Source organism: Rattus norvegicus, chromosome 6 (assembly GCF_036323735.1).
Source record: "Rattus norvegicus strain BN/NHsdMcwi chromosome 6, GRCr8, whole genome shotgun sequence".
Taxonomy (NCBI): Eukaryota; Metazoa; Chordata; class Mammalia; order Rodentia; family Muridae; genus Rattus; species Rattus norvegicus.
In genome coordinates this window covers 78,041,424-78,063,809 of record NC_086024.1, presented here as the reverse complement: position 1 = coordinate 78,063,809, position 22,386 = coordinate 78,041,424, and the positions used below count along the sequence as shown (strand labels likewise).

At 47.1% G+C, this 22,386-nt stretch overlaps 1 long non-coding RNA gene across 2 annotated transcripts; it reads left to right on the top strand.

Annotated features, from left to right (window-relative positions):
- The first annotated feature begins 12,549 nt into the window (after positions 1-12,549).
- Positions 12,550-22,130, top strand: LOC120093210 (uncharacterized). 2 transcript variants are annotated; one of them, XR_005486320.2, is made up of 3 exons: positions 12,550-12,814; positions 18,868-18,992; positions 21,795-22,130. It is a non-coding gene; the product is annotated as an uncharacterized LOC120093210 (long non-coding RNA). The 2 variants fall into 2 exon arrangements; XR_010052682.1 differs by lacking the exon at positions 12,550-12,814 and adding an exon at positions 13,104-15,034.
- Positions 22,131-22,386: the final 256 nt, after the last annotated feature.

Sequence of the window (22,386 nt, the reverse complement as noted above, 5' to 3'; positions counted from 1 at the left end):
GAGAGAGAGAGAGAGACCAGCATCACTGAGGTAGAATCTTCTGGAAAGTGTTTTCTGAGAGCACAAAGAAGCTGTTTTCCAGAGATATCCCCATGCTACCAGCTAGTTGGTAATGTGTAAGAGTCACCCAGGTGGTACTGGTTTTGAAGACATGAATGGATCACAGAGAGCAGCTGAGCCTTGGCACTGAGAGTGGCCAGGAAAGGTCATTAGTGAAGGTGTACCCTCAGTTGCAGTTAACGGCTGAGGACTAAAGGGGTCACTCAAAGAAGTAGGCTTGGCACCATGAAGGGAGCCTATGAGAGGCTATTGGAGTGAGTCACCCCGAACCTAGAGTGCTACAGAGGGCAGAGCTAGAGAAGAGGAAGAAAACAAAGATGAAAGGAGTTGGAGATCTGAAAAGAGCACTGACAGCAGACATGGAGGTGCTGAGTTTGGGGTTTTTTGGTCTTTTGTCCAGTATCTCCTCACAATGCCATTTGGAATGGTAATGTATATCCCGTGATGTTGGAGGTATGCAATCTTCTTTTTGATTTTGATTTTATAGGAGATTACAGCTAAGTGATTGGATGAGTCTCAGAAAAGACTTTGAACTTTGGTTTTATGACATTGTTGAGACTGCTATAGGCCATGGGGACTTTTGAGGTGTACTAAATATATCTAGCATTATGCTATGTTTAGGTATGGCCCCCACAGACTCATGGAGGCTAGGGAGTGGAATGTCTGGTTTGAATATGCTTGGCCATGGTAGATGCACTATTAGGAAGTGTGGTCTTAGAGAAAGTGCATCACTGTGGTGGAGGTGAGCTTTGAAGCTCCACTCAGTGCAGAGCTCTCAGCTCCTTCTCCAGCACCATGTCTGCCTGGACGCTGCCATGCTTCCTGCCGTGATATTAATGGACTAAACCTCTGAACTTGTAAGTCAGCTTCAATTAAATGTCCCTTTTAAGAGTTGCCTTGGTTGTGATGTCTCTTCACAGCAGTGCAAACCCTGACTAAGGCAGTTCACATTTACCTAGATGAGGCATTCCACAGAGTCATCACCATCTGATGTGAAAAGACGGAAATGACTCTGGCCTTCCTGGCCGTGTGAAAATATTGACAGTCTTCCCTGAGAGCCTACTTTTGTTAGCTAAGATGCTGTCTTAGGGTTTTACTGCTGTGAACAGACACCATGACCAAGGCAACTCTTACAAGAACCACATTTAATTGGGGCTGGCTTACAGGTTCAGAGGTTGAGTCCGTTATCATCAAGTCAGGAGCATGGCAGCATCCAGGCAGGCATGGTGCAAGAGGAGTTGAATGTTCTACATCTTTATCTTTTTTTTTTCAAAGTTTTTTTTTTTTTTTTTTCGGAGCTGAGGACCAAACCCAGGGCCTTGTGCTTGCTAGGCAAGCGCTCTACCACTGAGCCAAATCCCCAACCCTTCAAAATATTTATTTATTTAATGTATATTACAGATGTTTGTGAGCCACCTTGTGGTTGCTGGGATTTGAACTCAGGACCTCTGGAAGGGCAGTCAGTGCTCTTAACCACTGAGCCATCTCTCCAGCCCTCTACATCTTTATCTTAAGGCCAATAGGAGAAGACTAGCTTCCAGGCAGCTAGGACAAGGGTCTCCACACCCAGGCTGGAGAGATGGCTCAGTGGTTAAGAGCACTGACTGGTCTTCCAGAGATCCTGAGTTCAGTTCCCAGCAACCACATGGTGGCTCACAACCATCTGTAATGAAATCTGATTCCCTCTTCTGGTGTGTCTGAAGATCACGACAGTGTACTTAAAGGCCACACCCACAGTGGCACACCTATTCCAACAAGGCTACACCTCCAAATAATGTTACTCCTTGGCATATACAACCATCATGGTTGCCAAACAGGCACATTTAAAATAGAGCTGCACTAACAAGGAGTAGGAGGGCTTCCATCAAACTGTTTATGGGGCTTTCAAGTAGACAGTGATCTCATTAGCTGCCTTGCATGATTGCACCTCTACTCATCTACTCATGTGAGAATGAAAGTGTGCGTGCACACACTCAGTCCTCAGGAGTTCTCTGCCACACAGCCTTTCTGGAACTATTTGTCTTTAAATGTTTCAAATATATAAAAATGGTAAGCCAAGTGTGGTGGCTCACACCTGTAATCTGTCTAAAAATCTGAAACAGGGAACTGGAAGGCCAGCTCAGTGGGTGAGAGTGTCTACTTACTACTCAATCTCCAGAACCTGGAACCAATGCAAAAAGCCAAAAATGAGTGTGTGTACCCTGTCACGCCAGTGCCATGGAGAGCAGAGGGAAGATCACAGAGTCTCACTAGCCTACTAGTCAGTGAGAAAGTCTGTCTCAAGGGAGCAGACAGACAGTCGGTAGGATGCTCTTTCTCCTCCCCCAGCCTTTAAGCCCACACCTATTTATATATGTGCGTAAGAGCCCATCTAAAAACAAAATGAACAAAATGGGCCAAGGAAGCGCTCAGCAAGTTAGGCACCTGCTCTGGAGACCTGGAGACCTGACCCCAGTGCTTGGAACCCACATAAACTGAAGGAGAGAACCAACTCTGAAAAAATTGTCCTTTGACCTCTATGCACACACTGAAGCCCACGCATACTCATGCATACACACATAATGCACTCATGGTAATAATAATAATAAGAACAAAATTAATAAGTAAGTCTAGACCCAAAAAAGAAACTAAATGTCACTTTGCATTCAACTATCATGTCTGCTGTAATCACTTCTGAAGTTGAGCCCTCCGGTCTTTAGAGCTAGGTGTGTGATCTTCTATTCACTTTTCACTTACTTCACTGGAGGTCATATGTAAATGAAGTCATGTGTAAAGGCAGGTCCCAGCAATTTGTCATTGTCGTCGTTGTAGTCATCATCATCATCACCATCATCATCATCATCATAGATTGCTTTTTAGATAAGTTCTCTTCATACAACCAGGCTGGCCTCAGACTCAGGATCCTCCTGTCTCCATCTTCAGAGTCACCATTTTTTGGACAAGTATTTACAGGAATGGAGAAGGCAGTTTGTGCTGAATGTACTCTACTCAGCTCTTAGCTTTGACCAATCAGTATATCCAATAGTAAATGTTAACAGCTTATACCTACACAGGGACAGGTGCTGGCAAACCAGAGAAACTGAGCTTTCCATTTAAGACATACCCTACCGGGGGCTGGGGATTTAGCTCAGTGGTAGAGCGCTTACCTAAGACATACCCTACCTAAGTAGTAGCAGGCTATCTAGGTGACAAGACATGGAGATGGAACCTTTTAAGGTAGAAAAAGAGATCCTGCTTTAATCCAACCCTCAGGAGGTTGAGGCAGGCAGATCTCTGTAGGTTCGAGGCCACCAGGCCTACAAAACAAGTCCAGGACAGCCAGGGCTCTGTTATACAGAGAAACCCTGTCTCAAAAAACTAAAAAAAAAAAAAAAAAAAAAAGGAAAGATGGCCTGGGCTACAGAGCAACTGCCAGGATAGCCAGGGCTACGCAGAAAAAAAGTTTCAAACAAACAAAGAAACAAACAACAAAACAAAGAAGTAAAAATCCCCAGGAAAGTAGATAAGTAAGTCATCTATGGACAAGAGTGGTGAAGACCATCACTGGCTGCTCTTCCAGAGGACCTGAGTTCAATTCGCAGCACCCTCGAGTGGCTTGTAACCCATCCATAACTAATGGTCTCTTTTAGCTTCTGTGGGCACCTGGTGCACAATCGCACATACAGGGAAAGCTCTCATACACACAAAAGAAAATAAAAAATAGTATTTAAAAGGAAAAAGCCACCAGTAGAGATGTGAAAGGGGTTCCCACAATGAGTGACTATTCCTAATAAGAGACACTTGTGTGAATGAGTGAGCCTGAACTCTGGGATGCATCTGGAAAGAGAAAGCAGCAGGGGGCAGGACCTCCCAGAGGGAAGGAAGGAATGGGGGCATAGATAAAGAGACATTGACAAATCCCTCTCCCAAGGTGCTGGTGGCTTTTCACTCAAGATGTGGATTAATTTTTTTTTAAGATTTATTTATTTTATTTCTATGAGTACATTGTAGCTGTCTTCAGACACACCAGAAGAGGGTATCAGATCTCATTACAGATGGTTGTGAGCCACCATGTGGTTGCTGGGAATTGAACTCAGGACCTCTGGAAGAGCAGCCAGTGCTCTTGACCATTGAGTCATCTCTCCAGCCCCATGGATTAATTCTTTTTTTTTTTTCTTTCTTTTTTTTTCGGAGCTGGGGACCGAACCCAGGGCCTTGCGCTTGCTAGGCAAGCGCCCTACCACTGAGCTAAATCCCCAACCCCTGGATTAATTCTTAAGATGAAGCTAGAAAAGCTAGGGCTGGGGCTGGAGTCCTATCAGATAACCTGGGGGTGTAGAACAGAGATCAGGTGAGGTGCCAAGCCCCAGCCCTCAACACTCCTAGGGCAAGATTCCTTTGAGGAAGACCTGAGCAGGCACTGGAGCTGGGATCCAGGGGCAGGAATTCAAGAATAATCATCAGGAAGAGAAGGGGCCCACAAAGAGTCAAGCTGAGAGTAAGACCAATGCCGTCAGGATAGTCAGGGAACAAGTGAAAAGAATCTATGCCCTTGACAACAGGAAACCACTAAATTAGCCAACTCCAAAAGCAACACGGACACTTGCAGGAAGCTTGCTGTGTAGAATAAAATTCTGAACCATTTTAAAAACTAGGGGCTGCAGTGATTAAGAACATACACTGCCCTTGCAGAGGACCAGGGTTCCGTCCTTAGCACCCATATCCGACAGCCTGTAACTGCCTGTAACCCTAGCTTCAGAGATCGGACCCCGTCTTCTGGCCCCCATAGTGTCACATGTGTCCACCTCCCTGCATAATTTAAAATAATACTTTTTTAAAAGGCAATCAAAAAATGTTTGACACCAGGCGGAGTGGCACATGTGTTTACTCCTAGCACTTGTGAGGCAGCAACATGTGTATTTCTGAGAATTAGAGGCCAATCTGATCTACAAAGTGAATTCCAGGACAGCCAGAACTACACAGAAAAACCCTGTTCTAAAAAAACTAAAACAACAACAACAAATGACTTACTAATAGATTCGCTGGGGAGACATTACATCACACGAGTAGAATTTAGCTAAGGGAGTCCTGCCTCCAAAACACCCCAAAGCTTAGTACTATGTTGACCCGGCCTGTCAGAGACAAGGACATTCAGGATATAAATATTCGTTCACAAGTACTGACCAGCTCTATTCCCGGACAGGACAAACCCTGCCTTACAACCCCTTCCAATTCTCTCCTGAAGAAAAGCAACTTCCAGGACCGGAGAGATGGCTCAGCAGTTAGGAGCACTAACTGCTCTTCCAGAGTCCTGGGTTCAGTTCCTAGCACCCTCCTGTGCTGGTGGGTGGCTCACAACCTCCTGTAACCCCAGTTTCAGGGGAATCAGATGCCCTGTTCTGACCTCCCCGGACACAGGCATACACTGGTGCAGAGACATACATGCAAGCAAAACACCCATGCATATAAAAAAATGAAATAATTTATAAAATTGGAAAAAGAGAGAGAAGCATAATTCTGCCACATGGGCAAGATGACCCCATGGAACAACCGTTCAAAACAGAACAACACTGTGTACTTAAAATCTTTCAAGCAGGGGCTGGGGATTTAGCTCAGTGGTAGAGCACTTACCTAGGAAGCGCAAGGCCCTGGGTTCCGTCCCCAGCTCCGAAAAAAAGAACCAAAAAAAAAAAAAAAAAAAAAAAAATCTTTCAAGCAACATGTAATACCTGTGCGGTGTGAGCCTCCCATCTGCCTAAACAGCCAGACTAGCAGTTTCCTCTCTCTGTTTAAATTGTTCAAAGTGTGACCTGGAGCCAGGATTCGAAGGAAACTTTAGGATGACAGTGTTTGTGGAATGCATGAAGCGAACTCGTATGTAGCTGGTTCCTCTGTGACCATAGCCAGAGCCGCATGCACACTATACTATAATACTATAAGGCCCTTTCCCTCTATTAATCTCCAAGTGTGAAAAGTGATTTCTCACTGGGATGGCACAGAAATAGTATTCTAGGACAGCAGGAGGATGGAGGCTCACTGGCCAGCCACTCCGGCTGAATAAGTGAGAGATTCTACTCAAAAACAGAGTAGAGGGGCCAGTAAGACCTGTGCCACCGGACCCACTTGGTGGGAAGAAACCAGATTCTTTCTCAGAAGTGGTTTTCTGCCCCTCCACTCTGTGCACTGTGGTACACACACACACACACACACACACATACACACACACACACACACACACACACACACACACACACACAATGTTTTTTAAAAATGAGATTGAGCGCTATTGAGAAAAACACTTTATTTTTGACCGGAGCCCCATATGCATATATACTTATGTACAAACAACATATGTATATGTATATATTTGTGTGTGTGTGTGTGTGTGTGTGTGTGTGTGTGTGTGTGTGTTGAGATGGCCCAAGGCAACGAATTGAAATCCCCCACCCCAAAAAAACCATAGTTACCATCGTTACCAAAGAATCTTAAGTTGAGGGTTGGGGATTTAGCTCAGTGGTAGAGCGCTTGCCTAGCAAGCACAAGGACCTGGGTTCGGTCCCCAGCTCCGAAAAAAAGAAAAGAAAAAAAAAAGTTGAGATAAAAACGTTGGGCTAGCTGGTCAGTTCAGCCAGTGCTCGCTTGCCTCCGAGCCTCATGACCTGAGTTTGACCCCTGGAACCCATACGGTAAAGGGGAGGACTTATTTACACAAGCTGTCCTCTGACTTCCACACATGTGCCATGACACATGCACACACATGAACACATTTGAACATAATAAAACCTGTTGATGTTAAGTCAGTGAATATAACACTCACAAATGACCACAGCACATCCATTCAGCTTATCAGCGTTCATCAGATTGAAAAGCAGGGAGGGAAACCAACGGTGGTGGCGCAAGTGCGGAGTTTAAAGTTATCCTTTGGTTACGTCACCAGTTCAAGTTCAGCCTGAGCTACACAGCTCCTATCCCAAAACGAAACAAGAAACAGCAAAAGCGGGACCCTTCCGGGCGTGGGGGCTGTAGTTTAGCTTTGAGGCAGAATGGGTATGAGAAGAGTGTGAGCGGCCACTGCTGTGTTCTCTGCCATGAGATCTTCTTAGAGAGTGACTCATCATGGGGAGATGATCACTGCTAAGAAACCAACCCCCAGCACTACATTTTGCCTCCAATTAATTATGAAAACAGTCTTGCTACAGTTACGGAAAAGGGAGAAGTGTGTTTCACCCTTAGGTTAACCGGACAGCTGTTCACGGAAACAGTTTCCTATAAAGAAGAATTGAGCCCTCCTGCTTGCTCCTCCGGGGCCGGGCTTCCAGTGGGGGCAGGGTGGAGATTTGAACAGCTGCACATTCCCTACTTGGCGTCAAGTGACTGGGAATGGGGTTTCAGCCACTCAGGATGACTTAGTCATCAGCTGGTTAGAGGCAACAATGAGAAGCTTTTGTTTGTGCTTCTGTGTGGGGTACAAGGGACAAAGAACAGCAAATACCCACACACTGCTGTACTGACCCTCATTTTCCTCTCAAAAGCATCCTTAATCATATATATATATATATATATATATATATATATATATATATATATATATTACAATCTTTTTTACTTAAAATCTTATTTAATAATGAATTCTTTCAAAATAAATTATACAAGACAGATAGCTGACTGGGGGTGGGTTTTGCCACCATTGTCTTTTTTCTTTTCTTCTTTTTACTTTTTATTGGGGGGGAGGGTAACATGTCATACAATCTATTTTGACCATGATGTCTGTTTTCCCTATTTATCCTCCTCCCTCCCCATCCAATTTTATGTTCTTTCTTTTTTTATATATAAATATATGTAGTATATAATTTCTTAAATATATATAATAGTTCGTGTGTGCATGTATGGTTAAAAATAGGCTATATACTGCAATGTAGCTGTACACCATTTCCAAATATTTGTCTAGAAATTTCTTTTTCCCCTTCCTTACTAAAAAAGGTTACACATGAATACATTGTAATCAGGAAATAGTTTTGAATTACAGACATATACACAGCCAGTCTTCTATCACCACCCTTGTTCGAACTCCCTCTCCTATCACCCTGCTCTTACAAGAGTTTAAAAGAAACAACCACCACCATGCTGGCTTTGGAAGCTTTTGAACAGAAGGCAGATTCCAAGATCAAAAGTCAGGAGTCACTAAAAGTCAGAGCCTCACTGTGGACACTCAGGAGTCACTAATCATGAACCCCGCTGTGGACACAGCCCTAGTGAGCGCTAAGGAAAGTCATGGCAGTGAGTCTGAATCAGGTCAGTTCCCGGGACATGACACAGGAGCCAGTAATCTCTGGGATTGCTCCTCCCTGCCCTTGCCTCTAGCTAGCTGCTCTCCCTCAGGCATCTCTAGTCTCCCAGCTGTGAGCAGGCACCATCACAGAGCTGTGCAATGAGACCAGGTGTGCAAAACACCAGCGGTCACACTGGGAGGACTCCAGCGATTATTAGCTTTCTGTCCTCCTCCACGTGGACTTTGATGCATCAGAAGCACTTACTGATTTATTTCTAAAGAAGTTCTATTTCTGGGTGTTTGCAGGGAAAAGGATAATCCCATGCCTACCCTGTAATAAAAGGTAAAGGGGTCCTTGTGCTCCCACCGTGAGGCTCAGGGCATGACAGGTCACAAGTAGTAGTATAGAGTTAACTAAAGGAACGGGAAACCAAAAGATGTATGCAGGAATTCTGTTCAGAAAAGAGCATTTAGGATTCAGAAATCCTGTCAACTGTGCTTATATTATAGCTTGGAAACCAGTTAACTAACTGACTCAAAGAATACACTAAATACCTCCGGGATGCTCCATTCCTCAGGAGAATTGCATTTTTTAAAAAACTAGATTTTTGCTGGGCAGTGGTGGCACACGTCTAACCCTCAGGAGGTAGAGGTGGGTGAATCTCTTGAGTTCACGACCAGCCTGATCTACAGAGTAAGTTCCAGGACAGCAGGGCTGTTATATAGAAAAAAACCTATCTTAAAAAATAAATAAAGGGGTTGGGGATTTAGCTCAGTGGTAGAGCGCTTGCCTTGCAAGCGCAAGGCCCTGGGTTCAGTCTCCAGCTCCGAAAAAAAGAAAAAAGAAAAAGAAATAAATAAAAATTTAAAAATTAAAAATAAATAAAAACTAGACTTTTTTGAGACAGGGTCTCTACATACTCTTGGTAGTCTCTTCTGCACCTGAGGTCTGGGATTAAACATGTACACTACCATGCCAGTGTTTAAAATACTTTTTAGATAGCACTTTTAGGTTGGTTCTGAGCTGTAGGAACAAAGACATCTCATATACCTACTACCCCCATACAGCAACATCCCACCACAGACAGGGACAGTGTTTCGTTCTTGGGTCTACACGATGTGTCCTTGTCACAGCACCTTCACAGTTCATCTTTAGTACTACAATCATAGGTTGATGAGTGTGTCCACTAGTGTGTGAGATAGAAAGTAATCCAAGCACTCAGGTGGGGGACAAGGCCAGACCTTGCCTTAAAAATAGATGGGTAGAGGGGTTGGGGATTTAGCTCAGTGGTAGAGCGCTTGCCTAGCAAGTGCAAGGCCCTGGGTTCGGTCCCCAGCTCCAAAAAAAAAAAAATAGATAGGTAGATAGATAGATAGATGATAGGTAGGCAGACAGATAAATAGATGATAAGTAGATAGATAGATAGATAGATAGATAGATAGATGATAGATAAATGATAGGTGATAGATGATAGATAGATCATAGATTATAGGTAGGTAGATAGAGGTAGATAGGTAGATCATAGATGATAGATAAGTAGGTAGATAGGTAGGTAGATAGGTAGGTAGATAGATAGGTAGATAGGTAGTTAGGTAGATAGGTAGATCATAGATGATAGGTAGGTAGATAGGTAGATAGGTAGGTAGATAGAGGCAGATAGGTAGATAGGTAGGTAGGTAGATAGGTAGATCATAGATGATAGGTAGGTAGATAGAGGTAGGTAGGTAGATCATAGATGATAGATAAGTAGGTAGATAAGTAGGTAGATAAGTAGGTAGATAAGTAGGTAGATAGGTAGGTAGATAGGTAGGTAGATCATAGATGATAGGTAGGTAGGTAGATAGGTAGATAGGTAGTTAGGTAGATAGGTAGATCATAGATGATAGGTAGGTAGATAGAGGTAGGTAGGTAGATCATAGATGATAGATAAGTAGGTAGATAAGTAGGTAGATAGGTAGGTAGATAGGTAGGTAGATCATAGATGATAGGTAGGTAGGTAGATAGGTAGATAGGTAGTTAGGTAGATAGGTAGATCATAGATGATAGGTAGGTAGATAGGTAGGTAGGTAGATAGGTAGATAGGTAGTTAGGTAGATAGGTAGATCATAGATGATAGGTAGGTAGATAGGTAGGTAGGTAGATAGGTAGATAGGTAGTTAGGTAGATAGGTAGATCATAGATGATAGATAAGTAGGTAGATAGGTAGGTAGGTAGATAGGTAGTTAGGTAGATAGGTAGATCATAGATGATAGGCAGATAGGTAGATAGGTAGGTAGGTAGATAGTAGACCTGCCCTGTGCCCTTCTACTCACCATCACCATCCTTCCTTCCTTCCTTCCTAAGCACTGGCAACCACTCATCTTGTCTACCAGCCCCATGGTTTTCCGTCTTTCTTAAGGCGAAGTTGGAATCATACAGCGTGCATCCTTGGCTTCTTTTACTAATAAGTATTTAACTATTATTTAAGTATTAAGGTACCCTGTGTCTTTTCATGGCTTTGAATCTCATTTCGTTTTAGTGATGAACTAATATTCCCTTGTCTGGATATACTACAGTTTATCCACTCAACTGTGCAGGACATTCGGTAGGGAGTGTTGCTGAGACAGGATCTCACACAGCCCACGAAGACCTCGTACTCCAAATACTCCTGCCTCTACCTCCCCAGTGCCGGGATTGGTTAAAGGTGCGTTTTGCCATCCTGGGAAGACATCTTTCTGGTGTATGTATGCATGTATGTGAATGTTTGTGTGTGTGTGTGTGTTTGTGTGTGTGTGTGTATACATATATATGTGTGTGTGTATACATGTGTGTGTATGTGAGTAAAGCGTATGAGTGTGTGCTGTATGCAAATGTGTGAGATTACATTCACCTTTTGAGTCTTTGAGACTGTTTCTCGTTGAACCTGGTAAGCCGCCAATCCTCTGTCTCCACCTCCAACAGTGAAGCCATGCTCTCATTTTAATATGACTGCTAGACCCAAACACATTCTCGTTTGGAGTTCAGATTGACCTCACGGGTCCTTTATAGCCAATGATGACTTTGAACTTCTGATTCTGCCTCAGCCTCCAGAATTGTGCCAGATTTACAGGTCTGTTGCCAGCACCCAGCCAGATGCATCTTTTACAGATGTTTTCTTGCAGTCTGTGTTTCGATTTCTCACTCTCTTGGAATTATTTTTAAATTATTGGAGTATGTTAATTAACACACCTCAAATCCATTCTATAGTTCAACAGGCAAGCTCCTATACTAAGGCTGAAGTATCTTGTAAAGCTGACCTCTCAGAGGAATTCACAGCCATCTGCCACAGTGTGTAAGGCAAGCCCGCCCTCTAGTGGTTTCCTCAGCAGAGCCATGCACCACTAAAGCTTTGTAGACTCGCAATTACAACTCTCTATCTCTGATAATATCCTATTAAAAGTAGAGAAATGTTTGGGGCTTGTTGTTGTTGTTGGGAACTTCCTCTGTAGACCAGACTGGCCTTGAACTCACAGAGGTCTGTCTGCCTCCTGAGTGATGGGATTAAAGGTGTGTGCCACAAGACCTGTCTCTATGATTTTTTAAAACAATAGCCTTGTTATATTGTTGTGGGGCAGTCACCAGAGAAGACTGCTCATACTTGGTTTTAAGCCAATTAAAAGTCTCTAATGGCAACTGTACTGGGTTTGGGGATCCCCGGGTACCCCTGAGCCTTTCTCAGGGTGAGATTTTTTTTCTATTTCTCAATTTATTTTAAGAATTTTCCGATAATATATTTGGTCACATTTTTCCTTTTCCCCACCCCTCCATGACTTTCCTCCCACTGGTGCCCAACAAGGCCATCCTCTGCTGCATCTGCAGCTGGAGCCATGGGTCTGTCCATGTGTGCTCTCTGGATGGTGGTTTAGTTCTGGGAGCTCTGGGTGGTTGGCATTGTTGCTCTTATGGGGTGGTAAAGCCCTTCAGCTCCTTCAATCCTTCCTCTGACTCCTCCAGCGGGGACCCCATTCTCAGTTCAGTGGTTGGCTGCGGAGTCCTGCCATTTTTAAAAACAGGATTTTATTTTATTTTATGTGAATGGGGTGTTTTTTGCGGGCTTGTACCTCTACTCATGCAATGCTTTTTTTTTTTTTTTTTGGTTCTTTTTTTCGGAGCTGGGGACCAAACCCAGGGCCTTGCGCTTCCTAGGTAAGCGCTCTACCACTGAGCTAAATCCCCAGCCCCTCATGCAATGCTTTTATAGGTCAGAAGAAGATGTCAGAACCGCCATCCCTGCCCCTTGGGCTCAGATATTTGAATGCTTAGACACCAGGGGGTGTCTCTTCTTTGAAAAGATTGGAATGGTTAGGAGGTGTGGCCTTGTTGGAGGAAGTGTGTCAGGGGGTATGGGGGTGGGGCGGGTAGAAGTGTCAAAAAGCCCATGCCAGGCTCGGCCTACAGATCAGGCATAGCTCCTAGCAACTTCAACACCATACCTGCCTACCTCCGTGCTCCCCACCATGATGATAACAGACCAAGCCCCGGAAACTGTAAGCAGAACTCAGTTAAATGTTTTCCTGAGTTGCCTTAGTTAAGATGTCTCTTCACAGAAATAGAACGGTGACTAAGTCAGATTTATCTCTTTATTTCTTCTGTGTCTCCACATTTCTGTTATTGCTGCCAGATTAAATTAGAATAAAGGCAGGTTTATTGGGAAGCTGCTCTCTGGTTGGTGAGTTCACTGGCCCCAGGGACCAAGGCCAAGGAAGTCGAGTGGGGAAAGGGGTGGGAGGGGGGTAAGGGAAGGAGAAAGAGAGAAAGGGGTGCTCTTGCAGAGAGAGAGAGAGAGAGAGAGAGAGAGAGAGGGAGAGAGAGGCGTTCCAGAGGTTACAAATTGCTGATGTGGACCCTCAGGCTGGGATGTGGTGTTCCAGAGCCTTGCTTCCTGCCCTGCATTGAGTCTCTTCTCTTTCAACACAGAATCTGAACCAGGTCTTTGTATATCTATGAGGCAGGAACCTACCAGTGAGCTCCACCCCCGGCCTCCTCCTATTTCATAAAGATGTATTTGTTCTCTGTCCTGCCCTCTTGGGGCCAGCTGTATGTCATTAGTCCTTGGAAGCAGTTCCATAAACTAATTTGTAATTGGGTGTTTATGGATAAGCCTAGCGTAGTAAATTGCTTCAATCAAGGTGTATCTGTCAAAGTCCCAAGATGAAACAGGTGGCACACTCAATTAGTAGGACTCAAGGGAGGGCCGGAGTAACACAGTTTCACGAGAGTGTGCACTGCTGTTCAAGGGAACAGAAAAGCTTTGACTCCTGGGAGCTGGGAAAAAGGAGGGAGCCGTGGAGGGGGCACCCACCAGCCCTAGTAGAGCTTTCCAGGATGAAGTTGGGCAATACCTCCATCCAGCCTGACCTCTTCCAGTCTCCACGGGACATTTCTCTGGTCGGACTCTAGTGGCTTGCGTTGACCTACTCTCTACAGGTCAATGACTCTGAAGAGCAAGATGATTAGAGAGCAGCTCCTACACAAATACAAGAGACACACATCCATGCTGTACTAGTTAGGTTTCTATTGCTGTGATAAATGTCATAATCAGGACTGGAGAGATGGCTCAGCGGTTAAGAGCACTGACTGCTCTTCCAGAGGTCCTGAGTTCAAATCCCAGCAACCACATGGTGGCTATAACCATCTGTGATAGGATCTGATGCCCTCTTCTGATCTGTCTGAAGACAGTTGCAGTGTACTCCTATAATAAATAAATAAATCTTTTTAAAAATGTCATAATCAAAAAGCAACATGAGAGAAGAGGTTCACACTTCTACATCACGACAAAAACAAGACTCAAGGCAGGAATGTGGAGGTAGGAACTGAAGTAGAGGCCGTGGAGGAATGATGTTTACTGGCTTGCTCAGCCTGCTTTCTAAAAGCACCTAGGACCTGCACCTGGGTCCTTCCACATCAATCATAATCAAGAAAACGCCCCAGGTTTGTATACAGACTGATATGATGGGGAGGCATTTTCTCAAGCAAGGTTCCTATCAATCCCAAAAATGGGAGGAGAAAGACTACTGACACCAATCAGGATGACCAAATTAACCAAAGCAAGCAACCGAATAAAGGTTACAGGTGAGGCATAGCCCAGTCCTTGAGAAACAGAGGTTGGCAAACAGGAACCTGGTTTGTCTTTGCTGTAAGATGGCCTTGTGCCTGAGATGGAGGCCGACTCCAGCTCTTAGTTCCCTCTTCCCAGATGACGCCATCTGAGAACTGGGGCAGGGAGACCAGAGCTTTGTCTCCCTGCGGTTCCCGGGGAGAGCTTGAGGTAATTCCAAGAAATGCTTCTTCCATGTAAATGATGGTAGCTTCCTTATCCCCTCCTCATCCCTCCTCCTCCCATTTCTTCTTCCTCTTCCTCCTTTTCTGCTGACCTACATCCCTAGCCTGGCTTAATAGCTTCCTAACTCTGGTCCCTGTCTTAGTCTTTCACTTTCTTCTGCACTGGTAGAAAAGTGCTTTTTTGGAAGCTTGAGTCTGACCCTTTTGTTTGCCTCTTTGCTTAAAATCCCCCAACTCTGTGAAGCATCTCCTCGTTCTGTCTCAGTCACAAAGCCACCCTAAGCTTGGTATTAAAACAAGACGAGAGGGCTTTGAGCACTTATCCAACTGTGCTGGGCAGTTTTAAGTCAGCTTGAGACAAGCAAGGGTCACCTGGAAGAGGGAACTTTGAGAAAACGTCTCCTGTGGGCTCAGCCTGTGAGCAGGTCAGAAATGTATCTGTAATTAGGAACTGAGGTGGGGGGGACAGCTCACTGTGTGTGGTTAGTGACTGAGGTGGGAGGGGGGACAGCTCACTGTGGGTGGTTAGTGACTGAGGTGGGCGGGGACAGCTCACTGTGGGTGGTTAGTGACTGAGGTGGGCGGGGACAGCTCACTGTGGGTGGTTAGTGACTGAGGTGGGCGGGGACAGCTCACTGAGGGTGGTTAGTGACTGAGGTGGGGGGGACAGCTCACTGTGGGTGGTTAGTGACTGAGGTGGGCGGGGACAGCTCACTGTGGGTGGTTAGTGACTGAGGTGGGAGGGGGGGGACAGCTCACTGAGGGTGGTTAGTGACTGAGGTGGGCGGGGACAGCTCACTGTGGGTGGTTAGTGACTGAGGTGGGCGGGGACAGCTCACTGAGGGTGGTTAGTGACTGAGGTGGGAGGGGGGGGACAGCTCACTGAGGGTGGTTAGTGACTGAGGTGGGCGGGGACAGCTCACTGTGGGTGGTTAGTGACTGAGGTGGGCGGGGACAGCTCACTGTGTGTGGTTAGTGACTGAGGTGGGCGGGGACAGCTCACTGTGTGTGGTTAGTGACTGAGGTGGGCGGGGACAGCTCACTGTGGGTGGTTAGTGACTGAGGTGGGCGGGGACAGCTCACTGTGGGTGGTTAGTGACTGAGGTGGGAGGGGGGACAGCTCACTGTGGGTGGTTAGTGACTGAGGTGGGAGGGGGGGACAGCTCACTGTGGGTGGTTAGTGACTGAGGTGGGCGGGGACAGCTCACTGAGGGTGGTTAGTGACTGAGGTGGGAGGGGACAGCTCACTGAGGGTGGTTAGTGACTGAGGTGGGCGGGGACAGCTCACTGTGGGTGGTTAGTGACTGAGGTGGGCGGGGACAGCTCACTGTGTGTGGTTAGTGACTGAGGTGGGAGGGGACAGCTCACTGTGGGTGGTTAGTGACTGAGGTGGGGGGGACAGCTCACTGTGGGTGGTTAGTGACTGAGGTGGGAGGGGGGGACAGCTCACTGAGGGTGGTTAGTGACTGAGGTGGGGGGGACAGCTCACTGTGGGTGGTTAGTGACTGAGGTGGGAGGGGGGGACAGCTCACTGAGGGTGGTTAGTGACTGAGGTGGGGGGGGCAGCTCACTGTGGGTGGTTAGTGACTGAGGTGGGAGGGGGGGACAGCTCACTGTGGGTGGTTAGTGACTGAGGTGGGGGGGACAGCTCACTGTGGGTGGTTAGTGACTGAGGTGGGCGGGGACAGCTCACTGAGGGTGGTTAGTGACTGAGGTGGGAGGGGACAGCTCACTGAGGGTGGTTAGTGACTGAGGTGGGCGGGGACAGCTCACTGTGGGTGGTTAGTGACTGAGGTGGGCGGGGACAGCTCACTGTGTGTGGTTAGTGACTGAGGTGGGAGGGGACAGCTCACTGTGGGTGGTTAGTGACTGAGGTGGGGGGGACAGCTCACTGTGGGTGGTTAGTGACTGAGGTGGGAGGGGGGGACAGCTCACTGAGGGTGGTTAGTGACTGAGGTGGGGGGGACAGCTCACTGTGGGTGGTTAGTGACTGAGGTGGGAGGGGGGGACAGCTCACTGAGGGTGGTTAGTGACTGAGGTGGGGGGGGCAGCTCACTGTGGGTGGTTAGTGACTGAGGTGGGAGGGGGGGACAGCTCACTGTGGGTGGTTAGTGACTGAGGTGGGGGGGACAGCTCACTGTGGGTGGTTAGTGACTGAGGTGGGAGGGGGGGACAGCTCACTGAGGGTGGTTAGTGACTGAGGTGGGCGGGGACAGCTCACTGTGGGTGGTTAGTGACTGAGGTGGGCGGGGACAGCTCACTGTGGGTGGTTAGTGACTGAGGTGGGGGGGACAGCTCACTGTGGGTGGTTAGTGACTGAGGTGGGCGGGGACAGCTCACTGTGGGTGGTTAGTGACTGAGGTGGGAGGGGGGGACAGCTCACTGTGGGTGGTTAGTGACTGAGGTGGGGGGGACAGCTCACTGTGGGTGGTTAGTGACTGAGGTGGGCGGGGACAGCTCACTGTGGGTGGTTAGTGACTGAGGTGGGGGGGACAGCTCACTGTGGGTGGTTAGTGACTGAGGTGGGAGGGGGGGACAGCTCACTGTGGGTGGTTAGTGACTGAGGTGGGGGGGACAGCTCACTGTGGGTGGTTAGTGACTGAGGTGGGCGGGGACAGCTCACTGTGGGTGGTTAGTGACTGAGGTGGGAGGGGGGGGACAGCTCACTGTGGGTGGTTAGTGACTGAGGTGGGGGGGACAGCTCACTGTGGGTGGTTAGTGACTGAGGTGGGGGGGACAGCTCACTGTGGGTGGTTAGTGACTGAGGTGGGAGGGGGGGACAGCTCACTGTGGGTGGTTAGTGACTGAGGTGGGGGGGACAGCTCACTGTGTGTGGTTAGTGACTGAGGTGGGGGGGACAGCTCACTGTGGGTGGTTAGTGACTGAGGTGGGGGGGACAGCTCACTGTGGGTGGTTAGTGACTGAGGTGGGCGGGGACAGCTCACTGTGGGTGGTTAGTGACTGAGGTGGGAGGGGGGACAGCTCACTGTGGGTGGTTAGTGACTGAGGTGGGGGGGGACAGCTCACTGTGGGTGGTTAGTGACTGAGGTGGGCGGGGACAGCTCACTGTGGGTGGTTAGTGACTGAGGTGGGGGGGACAGCTCACTGTGGGTGGTTAGTGACTGAGGTGGGCGGGGACAGCTCACTGTGTGTGGTTAGTGACTGAGGTGGGCGGGGACAGCTCACTGTGGGTGGTTAGTGACTGAGGTGGGGGGGACAGCTCACTGTGGGTGGTTAGTGACTGAGGTGGGGGGGACAGCTCACTGTGGGTGGTTAGTGACTGAGGTGGGAGGGGGGGACAGCTCACTGTGGGTGGTTAGTGACTGAGGTGGGAGGGGGGGGACAGCTCACTGTGGGTGGTTAGTGACTGAGGTGGGCGGGGACAGCTCACTGTGGGTGGTTAGTGACTGAGGTGGGCGGGGACAGCTCACTGTGGGTGGTTAGTGACTGAGGTGGGGGGGACAGCTCACTGTGGGTGGTTAGTGACTGAGGTGGGCGGGGACAGCTCACTGTGGGTGGTTAGTGACTGAGGTGGGCGGGGATAGCTCACTGAGGGTGGTTAGTGACTGAGGTGGGCGGGGACAGCTCACTGTGGGTGGTTAGTGACTGAGGTGGGCGGGGACAGCTCACTGTGGGTGGTTAGTGACTGAGGTGGGAGGGGGGACAGCTCACTGTGGGTGGTTAGTGACTGAGGTGGGCGGGGACAGCTCACTGTGGGTGGTTAGTGACTGAGGTGGGCGGGGACAGCTCACTGTGGGTGGTTAGTGACTGAGGTGGGAGGGGGGACAGCTCACTGTGGGTGGTTAGTGACTGAGGTGGGCGGGGACAGCTCACTGAGGGTGGTTAGTGACTGAGGTGGGCGGGGACAGCTCACTGAGGGTGGTTAGTGACTGAGGTGGGCGGGGACAGCTCACTGTGGGTGGTACCACATACCTGCAGCTCCTGATCCGATCCTCCCTCCTCTACTTCCCTATGCAGGAAGTTCAAGTACAAATTGCTTGTCCTGGTCGACAACCTTCAGGCTCTCTACAAGATCATTTGCTATTATTATTATAAATGAGGGGGGTTGGGGATTTAGCTCAGTGGTAGAGCACTTGTCTAGCAAGCACAAGGCCCTGGGTTCCGTCCCCAGCTCCAAAAAAAAAGAAAAAAAAAAAATGAGGGCCGTGTTCTAGCACATCTCCACGCGTGCTAGGTCAGAAGTAAGGGGTAGTTCTTTGCTGTTGAACTTTGTTCTTGTGTTTATTTTTTGAGACAGTCTCAAGGAGCCCAAGCTAATCTCAAACTCACTATGTAACCGAGGGTAACTTTGAACTCCCAATCCTTGTGCCTCCATCTCACAAGTGCTGGCATTACAGCCTGTGCCACAGTACAAATTACGGGGTAGGTTTTAATTTTTTTTTTTTTTATGTATATGTCTGTGCATCTGTGTGTGTCCTTGAGAATGCGTGTGCAGGTGACTATGGAGGCCAGAAGAGGGCACTGCATCCCTGGAACTGCACTAAGAGGCAGTTGTTCGCTGCCTGGGGAGGTGCTGATCACCAAACGCTAGTCCTGTATAAGAAAATCAATTACTGGAGTTGGGGATTTAGCTCAGCGGTAGAGCACTTGCCTAGCGAGCGCAAGGTCCTGGGTTCGGTCCCCAGCTCCAAAAAAAAAAAAAGAAAAAAGAAAAAAAATAAAGAAAGAAAATCAATTACTCTCGACCTCTGAGTCATCTCTCCAGCCCCAAGGGGCAGTTCTTAGTCAATTGATTTATTCTTAAGTACTAGTAACTACTTAACTTCATTAAGTTCTTTATTTTTACTCTTTCTGTTGTCTGATACAAGGTCTTACACTACAGCATAGCCTGGCCTCAGGCTCATAGGAATCCTCCTGTTTCAGCCTCATGAGTGCTGGGAGTACTGTATTAGCTCTCATGCCTGTCTGCTTTAAGTTTTTTAAAGTACAAAGTACTTTGAATTAAGTGCCTGAAATCTCAGCATTCAGGAGGTAGAGGCAGGGGGATCAGAAATGTAAGGAGGTCAAAGTCGACCTGGCCCATAATGAGTTCCCGGCCAGCTTGGGCTATAGAAAATCCTGTCTCAAAAAGAGAAGGAGGAAGAAGAAAGGCCACTAAGACTGCAATATTTTATCCTTAGCATTCTTTTTGTTTTAAAAGATTTGTTTGTTTGTTTATTATATATGAGTACACTGTACTGTCTTCAGACACACCAGAAGAGGGTGTCAGATCTCATTACAGATGGTCGTGAGCTACCATGTGGTTGCTGGGATTTGAACTCAGGACCTCTGGAAGAGCAGTCAGTGCTCTTAACCACTGAGCTATCTCTCCAGCCCCCTTAGCATTCTTTATGTCATCTGTATAAACCTGTATATATTATACGTGTATATTCAGAGCAACATAGCATACTTAATGCATAGATTTCAGTATATTTGATAATTTAATTATAATGTAATCATTATTTAAACCAACATTCAGTTAATAAAAATTGTTTGCCCAATATTTTTACATTCTTTTTTTTTTCTTTTTTCTTTTTTTCCGGAGCTGGGGACGGAACCCAGGGCCTTGCGCTTGCTAGGCAAACGCTCTACCACTGAGCTAAATCCCCAACCCCATATTTTTACACTCTCTCTCTCTCTCTCTCTCTCTCTCTCTCTCTCTCTCTCTCTCTCTCGTCACTATAGAGAATAAACCAGTCTTCCTGCCGCATGCTAGGAAAGTGCCCTTCCAGCCTCCCTCTCCCTCGAGCACATAGTACTCTTTACCTCCGGTAGAGCAGCTTGAAACCTAATGTTTGGCCTAAGATACCTGGAGGTGACAGAATAACTCCAGGATAAATGTTCCCCTAGCTTCTCTCTGCGGTTGCTTTGAGTTGCCAGGGATTAGTGGACACTGTCGGGCTTCAGGGCCTACATTGTGAACTTCATAAAGTTATTCCTAAATTTCATCTTCATTGCTAATTTTGTGGGGGTAATACTTTATTTTACTGAGGGCATAGAGGAAGAAAACTGAGCCTTGGGCTGGAGAGCTGCTCAGCAGGTAAGAATCCTCACTGATCTTCCAGGGCCAAGGAGCCCAGTTGCCAGCACCTATGAGTGGCTCAGAACTCCTTCCAACTCTAGCTGCAGAGAACTCGGCAGTCTCTTCTGACCTCTTCAGGCACTGAACTCATATACACATACTGCACAGACTCAGACATAGCTAAAAATATATGTTTAAAACAAACAAATGGGGCTGGGGATTTAGCTCAGTGGTAGAGCGCTTACCTAGGAAGCACAAGGCCCTGGGTTCGGTCCCCAACTCCGAAAAAAAAAATAACCAAAAAAAAAAAAAAAAAAAAAACAAACAAACAAATAAGAACCCAGAGTAGTGGCTCACACCTTTAATCCCAGAACTTGGCAGGCAGAGGCAGAGGGATCTCTGTGAGTTTGAGGTCAACCTGGTGTATGTAACTAGTTCTAGACATCCAAGACTACATAACTACATAGAGAGCCTGTCTAGAAGACAGACAGGGAGAGAGAGAGAAAGAGAGAGAGAGAAGCTGAGGAGCTTCAGGGGCTGGTTCCTGGCTCATTTCAGCTTTATTTATGTGAGGGAAGGGATGGGGCACCACGACAATGAGTGGAGGTCAGAGGAGAATTTAAATTTACAGAAATTGATTGTCACTCCCACCGCGTGGGTCCCAGGGGTCAAACTCTGATCTTCAGGTTTGGCAGAAAGTGCCTTTCCCTACTGAGCCATCTTGCTGGCCCATCGCAGACATCTTAATCCTCATCAAATTCTTCTTTTGCCATAGTTGATAGAAATCTCAAAAGAGACTTTTTATTGACCTTACACCTAGTTAAGAGTCTACCCATTGCTGGCCGAGGGTACTGCATTAATCCTAGCACTGGGGAGGTAGAGGCAGGTAGGTCTGGTGAGTTTATGGTTAGTTCAACCTATGCAAGGAGTCCCAGGCTAGTCAAAGTTACGTGGTAAGACCCTCTCAAAAACAAACAAACAAACAAAACACCAAAAATCTACTGTGTGTGTGCTTAATCACAACGCTGCTGAGGATGTAAAGAAATGTGTGTGGTGTGTGGGGGCAGAAGCTCCTACTTCTCTCTGGTACAGCTTATTTAAATTTTAAATCGGAATGGAGCCTGTACTTGGCCTGCACATTTCACTTGCTTTCCTGTCCTCAGGCACTGTCAGCACTTCTTTGAATTGCAGAAGAAAGTATGTCAAACGGTGCCTGTGTCTTTTTCCTTCTCCTTGGGCAGTGGAGAATCTGATGACGCCAGTAAGACGCATGCTTCACAGAGTGAGGCACATATCCTGTTGCCTTCCAGGAACTTGCTGGCTTGCCGCCCTACGCATACATTTACAGAAGCCATCTGCAGAGCTAAGCGTCTTCCATTTTAAAAGCGTAAAGTGTTCTAGAGACACCGGCTTATATTCCACAGTGAACAGCAATATGTCTTCTATGTCAAATAAAAGGCCATCTGTGTTCTTGGAAAAATCTTTTTTTTTCCTTTATATAAAAGCATATTGATTGTGCGGGGGGGGGGGGGGCACACGCCTTTAGCCCTAGCACTCAGGAGGCAGAAGCAGGCGGATCTCTGTGAGTTCCAGGCCAGCTTGGTCTACAGGGTGAGTTCCAGGCTACACAAAGAAACCCTGTCTTGGAAAAACAAAAGACAAAATAAAAAGACAAAACAAAGCAAAACAAAAACAAAACCAACAACAAAACAAAACCCAACACAATCACCCAGGGGTTGTCATTCCTTGTCACCA